Source organism: Rhinoraja longicauda, chromosome 34, assembly GCF_053455715.1.
Source record: "Rhinoraja longicauda isolate Sanriku21f chromosome 34, sRhiLon1.1, whole genome shotgun sequence".
Lineage (NCBI taxonomy): Eukaryota > Metazoa > Chordata > Chondrichthyes > Rajiformes > Arhynchobatidae > Rhinoraja > Rhinoraja longicauda.
The window spans coordinates 19,357,490-19,365,828 of NC_135986.1; the positions used below are offsets into that span (position 1 = coordinate 19,357,490).

At 48.1% G+C, this 8,339-nt stretch overlaps 1 long non-coding RNA gene across 2 annotated transcripts in view; it reads right to left on the reverse strand.

Moving 5' to 3' along the window:
• LOC144609419 (uncharacterized) overlaps window positions 1-4,372 on the reverse strand; it is a 17,768-nt gene extending 13,396 nt beyond the window's left edge. For both annotated transcript variants that reach the window (XR_013549315.1, XR_013549316.1), the window contains exons 1-4: window positions 3,834-4,372; window positions 1,751-1,780; window positions 574-618; window positions 40-83 (exon numbers count right to left, since the gene is read on the reverse strand). This is a non-coding gene — a long non-coding RNA (uncharacterized LOC144609419). The remainder of the gene's footprint in view (window positions 1-39; window positions 84-573; window positions 619-1,750; window positions 1,781-3,833) is intronic.
• Between the last annotated feature and the right edge of the window lie 3,967 nt (window positions 4,373-8,339).

Below are 8,339 nucleotides of genomic sequence, written 5' to 3' on the forward strand. Positions count from 1 at the left end.
TGAAGAGACGGACAATATAGTGAGTGGTCGGTCACTCACCAGTTTTTCAAAAGGCATCACTCCCAAGTCTTTTTCCAGACATCCTACAAAGATAGGACAAATTTAGTATCGAGTGAGATACTGCAACAGACCTTACAGGACCCCAGCTGCACCATCAGAACACTGTTTTACTTTGTTCAGCACTGGCAGTCAGACGAACGAGACGCCATTTTTAGATCGTCATTTGGAGCGATAAATGTCGTTTCAAAGTTCAGTATCCCAGCCCACATTTAACATGGCCGTTAATGTATGGGGGCCATTTTAAGTGATCAGAGGTTCTTGAACGGTCTCCGAGATCTCACTTATGAAAGCAATCCCACGTGGATCCAGTATAGCAGACATGCACCGTTTACCCTCTCACTGGCAAATCTTTAATAGTGTCCCCATAGTATTTTATTATATGGAGCGCCTTCTTCCATGACCTTCTCACCAGTTGGTGAACCCTGATGCAAATGTGCTCATTTAGCACCTCGCCAAGATCCCTCTGACTCCAAGCATAGATTCCTTTCTCCTTGCCCTACCTAGCATTCCTACCTGAAGAGGGAGTATTCCAGCTTGGGACAGATCTGGGCACAAAACCTATAAGGAGAGAAATGGAAGGGTCACCATCACTATTCAGTCAAAATACCTCACCAGAATTGAAAAACCCACGAGCTTGTTGCTGTTCTCAGCACAAATTATACATCAACACTGCTCAGACTTATGCTTGTCTATATTTGTCATCATTTGAACAGCAACAAGAAAATCACTAGACGGGGCGGCACGTCGCTGCCTTACAGCAGGTCCGGTCCTGACTACGGGTGCTATCTGTACGGAGTGTGTACAATCTCCCTGTGACCTTGAGAGTTCCCTCCGTTTTCCTCCCGCACTCCAAAGACCGTACAGGTTTGTAGGTTATTTGCTTCTAATAAAATTGTAAATTGTTCCTCGGGTGTAGGATAGTGCTAGTGTAGGGGAGTGATCGCTGGTCAGCATGGACTCGAGTGGCCAATAGGCCCGTTTCCACACATCATCCCTAAAGTCTAACGCCTGTTACTGTTAAGACTAGATGAAACCAGCCTTTAGATTAGGGATACAGCGTGGAAACAGAACCTTCAGTCCACGCCAACCATCACTCACCCGTTCATACAAGTTCTGTTATCCCACTTGCTCATCCACTCCTTTCCACACATGGGGCAATTTGCAGAAGCCAATTAACATACAAACATGCACGTCTTTGGAATGTGGGAGGAAACTAGTGCACCTGGAGAAAACCCATGCAGTCACAGGGAGAACGTAAAAAACTTGGTCGTCGGAATCAAACCCAGGTCTCTGGCGCTGTAATTCTACCGCTGCACCACCCTGATGCTGCGAACAGGCAGTTTCCGAGCAAGGACGTAAAGGCGCTGCAGAGGACCCAGAGGAGGTTTAGGAGAGTGAACCATGAACGATTGGGTTAACATATGAGGGACGTTTAATGGCTCTAACCTGTACTCAATGGAGTTTCAAAGGATGAGGGTTGGATCTCACTGAATAATGAAAGGCCTAGATAACATGAATGCGCAGAGGATGTTTCCAGTAGTGGGAGTCGAGATCCAGAGATCACGGTCTCAGATTAAATGGACACACTTTTAGAGTGGGGACAAGGAGGAATTTGTTTCGCAAAAGTGAACCCGTGGAAAGTATTGCTAGACAACTGTTAGTCAAGTACAATGCAGACAAAGACACTCACCTCCAGCAACAAAGAATGGCGGAGAGGAACCTGTAAAAATAAGAATATTTAACACAACTGGCAGAAATAGCTTGACCTACTTTGCTTTTAATTGTAAAAACATAGTTTGAATGCAGTGCAACTCAGATAGAAAGTTTCTACAATGTTGATGTAGAAAGAGAGAATTCATGCAAAGCATCATTGCAGCACTGGTCATGTGAAAATATTGCCCTCTTTCCCACTGTTTTATACTGTAGCCACCAGAGCAGAACAACCAATGTTTAAGGATCAGTGGGACAATGATGTGTCGACCAACATGCCCCATCTACACTAGTCCCACCTGCACTTGGCCCATATTCCTCGAATGATTTACCTGTCCAAATGTCTTAAACATTATGATAGTACCTGCCTCAACTACCTCCTCCAGCAGGTCGTTCCATATACCAACCACCCTTTGTGTAAAAAAAAGTCACCCCTCAGTTTCCTATTAAATCTTTCCCCCCCTCACATTAAACTTATGTCTCGTGGTCCTCAATATTACTCTGGGTAAAAGACTGCATTTACCCAATCTATTCCTCCCGTGATCTTGTACACCTCTATAAGATCACCCCCATCCTCTTGTGCTCCAGGGAATAAAGTCCATAACTGCTCAACCTCTCCCTGCAGCTCAGACCCTTGATCCCACACAACACCCTTGTAGATCGTCTCTGCACCCTTTCTAGCTTGACGTCCTTCATACAACATGGTGACCAAAACTGAACACATACTCTAAATGTGGCCCAACCAATGTCCTATAAAACTGTAATTATTGTTTAAGAACCAGCCAATGTTTAACAATTATGCCAACCCAACAAGATCTGAAGGCAGGAAAAACATTTCTTTCCACTGCAGCTTTCACGTTTCAGTGAGCATGAGGCAACGGTTAAAGTAAATTGCAGGGTTATGAAGAAAATGAAGGGAAGCTCGCACAGTGGACAAGTGGCACACATCATGACTGATGCCAACACCATTTTGCTCCTCCCTTGTTTAGTGATCTGTACACTCACCCCTTGGGGGAGCCCTGAGCTCAAAAGAACTGGATGCCTCACAGTGTAGGGATCGGACGGACACAGCCTGCAGTGGCTCGGAGCGGTGGAGGACATAGACAACCCCACTTGGCCAGGGCGACCTGGTAACACCCCCTTTATGGACGTGAAGATCCTACATTTTTTCCAACTTTATAGACTTGAATCATTAAAGATTGCCCCAGAAACATGGTGACTCTTGTGTACTGTCTCAGAAAAATCTACTATTCACATACACTCGCACTTAACTAGAATGTAATTAAAAATGAACTGCAGATGACGGTTTATACCAAAGAAAAGACACAAAATGCTGTGGTAACTCTCTGGATAAAATGGATTGGCGAAATTTCGGGTTGGGACCCTTCTTCAAACTATGCACAGAGCAATGATTGTGCTCAAGTATAATATCTTTACTGAACTGTATGTAAAGGGGGAATTTCACTGTACCTCAGCACATGACAATAAGTACCACTGACACCCCCCCAAAAGTCTGTTAAATTTAAATCACACGCTGCCACTTGCAGCAAAATGTCCTGAAAAGTTACAAAAAGACAACTTAAGAAATGTGCATCGCAAAGTAGGCAGATAGATAACTGGAAGACTTTAGCCCAAGTTGCAGACAGAAATATTGACCAAACACAAACACCACTTGGATGTGTATTTTAAGAAATGCAAATCTATGGGTCTTGCCTCCATTGATTGACCAAATGGTGATGAGTTAAAAGGTTCTATGTCCTAAGGAATGCTTAAATACAGGGGAGTCCATAAAACTAGTAAAGACACTAAGTGCTAAGAGTTCATTAGTGATAAGAGCAGAATTAGGTTTGCCCATCCACCATTTAATCATGGCTGATCTCTTACCCTTTCAACCCCATACACCCGTACTAATCAGCCTTTCTGGAGAATTTGGATAGGTTATGTTTTAACCTGAAACGTCACCTATCCATGTTTTCCATAGATGCTACTCCAGCACTTTGTCTCTTTTTTTTGTAAACCAGCTTTTGCAGTTCCTTGTTTCGAGATATAACAAATGATCTTACCTCCTTTAACATGCGCACTAGCTGCATCTGTAATTGAAAAGAAAGTAATTCATTGTTACGAAAACCCTCCCAAGTAAAACTTTTAAGCAACAGGCAAATCACGATACGGGCAGGAATAAAAACCTACAGTAACAAAATCACATGCAATTAGGGGGAAAAGTCAGATTGATCTACTATTAATCATGCTGTAAACCAGCACATGTGGTTCCTGGTTGAATAAATACCTTTAATACCATAGAACACTGCAGGATCAGGCAAAAGTGCTCACGATTTCAAATTTATGCCCAGTTGTGCCTCCTGACATTAACTTACAGCTGCACATTTATGAAATGTAAGAAACATTTGGACAGGTGTGTGGATGGAAAAGATCTGGAAGGGCAAGAAATTTTAAGAAACGTGCAACACCTCCAGCTTAAATTCCATTTGGAATATTTTGGAGGACCAAGAAGCAAGAACCCAAAGTAGACAGAGAACTGGAACACTCTAGTCCAAGTTGCAGAGATCGAATCATTGTGACATTGACCATACTCAAACATCACTTGTATTTTAAGGTGATGCAAAACAAGAGGGTGAGAACAGAACAGAAAAGTCACCCCCCAACCACCCCCCCCAGTACAAACGACAAACTTTTAACTCTCGTCTCAGAACTTTATATGTCTTAATCACGGAGATCATTACAGGTCTGTGAGAGTTCATCATGGAGAGAGAGAGAGAGAGAGAGAGAGAGAGAGAGAGAGAGAGAGAGAGAGAGAGAGAGAGAGAGAGAGAGAGAGAGAGAGAGAGAGAGAGAGAGAGAGAGAGAGAGAGAGAGAGAGAGAGAGAGAGAGAGAGAGGATAAGAGGGGAAAAACGCCTGCATCGTGAAACGTGGGAACAAAATAATCGCATCCGATGAAAGCTGGAAGGCGGCACAACATGTTCCTTGTTTCTAGATATAAGAAATGATCTTACCTCCTTTAACATGCGCACTAGCTGCATCTGTAATTGAAAAGAAAGTAATTCATTGTTACGAAAACCGTCCCAAGTAAAACTTTTAAGTAACAGGCAAATCACGATACGGGCAGGAATAATAACCGACAGTAACAAAATCGCATGCAATTAGGGGGAAAAGTCAGATTGATCTACTATTAATCATGCTGCAAACCAGCACATGTGGTTCCTGGTTGAATAAATACTTTTAATACCATGGAACATTGCAGGATCAGGCAAAAGTGCTCATGATTTCAAATTTATGCCCGGTTGTGTCTCCTGACATTAACTTACAGCTGCACATTTATGAAATGTAAGAAACATTTGGACAGAGGTGTGGATGGAAAAGATTTGGAGGGGGCAAGAAATTTTAAGAAACGTGCAACACCTCCAGCTTAAATTCCATTTGGAATATTTTGGAGGACTAAGAAGCAAGAACCCAAAGTAGACAGAGGACTGGAACACTCTAGTCCAAGTTGCAGAGATCGAATCATTGACCGTACTCAAACATCACTTGCATTTTAAGGTGATGCAAAACAAGAGGGTGAGAACAGAACAGAAAACAGTCCACCAACACACACCACCCCACCAACACACACCACCCCAACACACCCCCCCCAACACACAAACCACCACCCCAACACACACAACCCCCCAACACACCACCACCCCAACACACACCCACACCACCCCAACACACACACCACCACCCCAACACACACCACCACCCAACACACACCACCACCCCAACACACACCCCACCACCCAACACACACACCACCACCACCCCAACACACACACCACCACCACCCCAACACACACCACCACCCAACACACACCACCACCCAACACACACCACCCCACCAACACACACACCACCACCCAACACACACCACCCCCCAACACCAACACCCCCCAACACCAACACACCACCACCCAACACACACCCCACCACCCCACCACACAACACCACACAACACACACACCACCACCCCCCAACACACACACAACCACCACCACCCCCCTCCCCAGTATAAAACGACAAACTTTTAACTCTCTCGTCTCAGAACTTTATACGTCTTAATCACGGAGATCATTACAGGTCTGTGAGAGTTCATCATGGAGAGAGTGAGAGGATAAGAGAAGGGAGGGGGGGGAAAACGCCCGCATTAGTGAAACGTGGGAACAAAATAATCGCATCGGGTGAAAGCTGGAAGGCGGCACAACATGTCTAGGTGTTGGTTGTCGGAGAGGGGTGGCTGGGGAGAGAGGATGGCAGCGGATTGTCCTCTTGCCCCCCCCCTTCCTCCTCCACCACCACCAGCCGCCATTACTCACCTTGACTGAGTGAGACAAAATGGCCGACCTGCCGCCCGCCGGCGCCTCTTATACCCCGCCGCGGTGCGCGATGGGTCACCGCGATTTTTTTTTCCAAAAGATATATATTTTATTCCATTTGATTTGCAGGCACAAGATCCCAGACCGCCAAGAACTAAAACTGCACGCTTGCTTCCCGCTGAGAAGTCTGTCAGGTGGGCCAGTTTAAAATGGCCGATGCCATTTTTGGCGCGCGTTTGCAAGGGGCCAAACCCAGGCGGTGAGCCACCTGTGTACTAAAGACTCTCCGTTTGTTCCTGAACTACAGCCAAAACGGCACACGATAGCGCGACGATTTTAGGCCCACCTTACTCACCGTCGCCCCTTTGGTGTTAATGGAAGAAGTTTCATTGAAGTCGGTGTTATATATTTAAAGTTATTCACATTTTAAAGTTTAAATCTATCTCCTAGGGAAGGAGGACGATAAGGGGGGGGGTGCAGTTGGGGGATGCAGTTGCGGGGGGGGTGCAGTTGGGGGGGGATGCAGTTGGGGGGGGATGCAGTTGGGGGGGGTACAGTTGGGGGGGGGTGCAGTTGGGGGGGGGTGCAGTTGGGGGGGGATGTCGTTGGGGGGGATGCAGTTGGGGGGGGGATGCATTTGGGGGGGATGCAGTTGGGGGGGGTGCAGTTGGGGGGGTGTAGTTGGGGGGGATGCATTTGGGGGGGATGCAGTTGGGGGGGTGGGTGCAGTTGGGGGGGGGTGTAGTTGGGGGGGATGCAGTTGGGGGGGGATGCAGTTGGGGGGGATGCAGTTGGGGGGGTGCAGTTGGGGGGGGATGTAGTTGGGGGGGGGATGCAGTTGGGGGGGTGATACAGTTGGGGGGGGGGATGCAGTTGGGGGGGGGTGCAGTTGGGGGGGGGGTGCAGTTGGGGGGGGGATGCAGTTGGGGGGGGGGTGCAGTTGGGGGGGGGATGTCGTTGGGGGGGATGCAGTTGGGGGGGGATGCATTTGGGGGGGGGATGTCGTTGGGGGGGTGTAGTTGGGGGGGATGCATTTGGGGGGGATGCAGTTGGGGGGGTGGGTGCAGTTGGGGGGGGTGTAGTTGGGGGGGATGCAGTTGGGGGAGGGATGCAGTTGGGGGGGGGATGCAGTTGGGGGGTTGCAGTTGGGGGGGGATGTAGTTGGGGGGGATGCAGTTGGGGGGGTGATGCAGTTGGGGGGGGGATGCAGTTGGGGGGGAATGCAGTTGGGGGGAGGGGGATGCAGTTGGGGGGAGGGGTGTGAGAGAGGGGTAAAAAGGGATAATTGATTTAGACTAAGGATCCTGAGAAATAGCTGACTCGACCATGCTCGACTAAAAAAAGGGACCCTGAGAAATAACTGGCCAGACCGTGCTCGGCTAGAGAAAAAAAACCGCAAGAACAAATGGTGACAGTCCAAGGACAAGTGTTAGAAGATAATCAGAGAACTGGGAGGAAGGCCAAAATAATCAGAGAAATTGGGGAGAGGGAGGGCATTAACTACTCTGTACTGCGCTTGCCTAATGAAATAAATGAATATTACTGTATGACGTGGAAGGCAACAGGGGCGGTGACAGTAGATTGTGCACCTCAGTCAAATCGAGCGATTCTTGTGCACAGGACCCGGGTAAGAAAACTGACTATTAAGTACTACTCGGGCGATTACAGCTAAGATCGGAGGGGAATTCCGATCGGGAGGATAAAAGATCGGAGGGGAATTCCGATCGGGAGGATAAAAGATCGGAGGGAAATTCCAATCGGGAAGATAAAAGATCGGAGGGAAATTCCGATCGGGAGGATGGGCAGTGAAAACGGAAAGCCCAAAAGGGAGGGGAAGGGCGGTAAGCCCAACCCCCGCATTCCGCCTGATAGTCCGTTGGGGCGAATGCTGAGCCATTGGGGGCAGGGAAAAAAACAGGGATTGGAGAAGACAAAAATGATTCAACTCTGTTATTTTGAGTGGCAGAAATGAGTGGGGGGGGGGGTTGAGGGGGATGGGATGGAGTGGGGGGGGGGTTGAGGGGGATGGGATGGAGTGGGGGGGGGTTGAGGGGGATGGGATGGAGTGGGGGGGGGGGTTGAGGGGGATGGGATGGAGTGGGGGGGTTGAGGGGGATGGGATGGAGTGGGGGGGTTGAGGGGGATGGAGTGGGAGGGTTGAGGGGGACGGAGTGGGGAGGGGAGGAATAGGTTTGGACCC